This window comes from Gavialis gangeticus, unplaced genomic scaffold (assembly GCF_001723915.1).
Source record: "Gavialis gangeticus isolate Ggan-Ray unplaced genomic scaffold, GavGan_comp1, whole genome shotgun sequence".
Classification (NCBI taxonomy): domain Eukaryota; kingdom Metazoa; phylum Chordata; order Crocodylia; family Gavialidae; genus Gavialis; species Gavialis gangeticus.
In genome coordinates, this window is record NW_017729029.1 from 45,414,723 (window position 1) to 45,415,358 (window position 636).

At 42.1% G+C, this 636-nt stretch overlaps 1 protein-coding gene across 1 annotated transcript in view; it reads left to right on the forward strand.

Moving 5' to 3' along the window:
• Window positions 1-636, forward strand: part of PGK1 (phosphoglycerate kinase 1) — a 29,754-nt gene that overhangs the window by 12,707 nt on the left and 16,411 nt on the right. The window lies entirely within an intron of this gene.

A 636-nucleotide genomic window follows, 5' to 3' on the forward strand; every position in this document is an offset into this window, starting at 1 on the left:
CTTGAGTGAAAGAAAGCCGCAGGAGCTAACTAGAGAGAGAATAACTTTTGCTTGTTAAAAGCTTTTTAAGTGCACAGTATAGCAATAGGCCCAACAAATAACAGGTCCTAGCTTTGACTGACATGTGACAGAACAGCATGAACTCCTGCAGTGCATTAGGGGAAAAATTGGACTTGAAGTCAGTAACCTGGAATATTTTGTGGAATCTATCATATTTCCCACAATTGACTACCTTCAGCATAGCCACTAGTTATGCTGACTTTCAGTTCCTTTGGCAAACTTGTCTGTCTTCACATCAGCTTAGTGCCAGAGCAGGAGTGTAAGTTGAGTGCAGAAGTAGGGGAAGTGGTGATATTTCAAGCCCTGCCCAATTGGTTTACCAAAATGAGATGCTGCTCATGGTAGACTGTTCAGAGGATCTGCACAATGTCACTTGTTCTTTGTATGTGATGAATAATGAAACAGTAAATGCTGCTGACCTTGGGGTGAACGGGCACTGAACATCTTTTGGGACTACTTGGGCTGACTGCAGAGCCTAACTGAGATCTGAGAAAAAGGAAATTTCTGCTTCTCGTTGAAAAATGGAATTTGGGATTGGTTTTCATAGATTCATAGATTAAGGGTCGGAAGGGACCT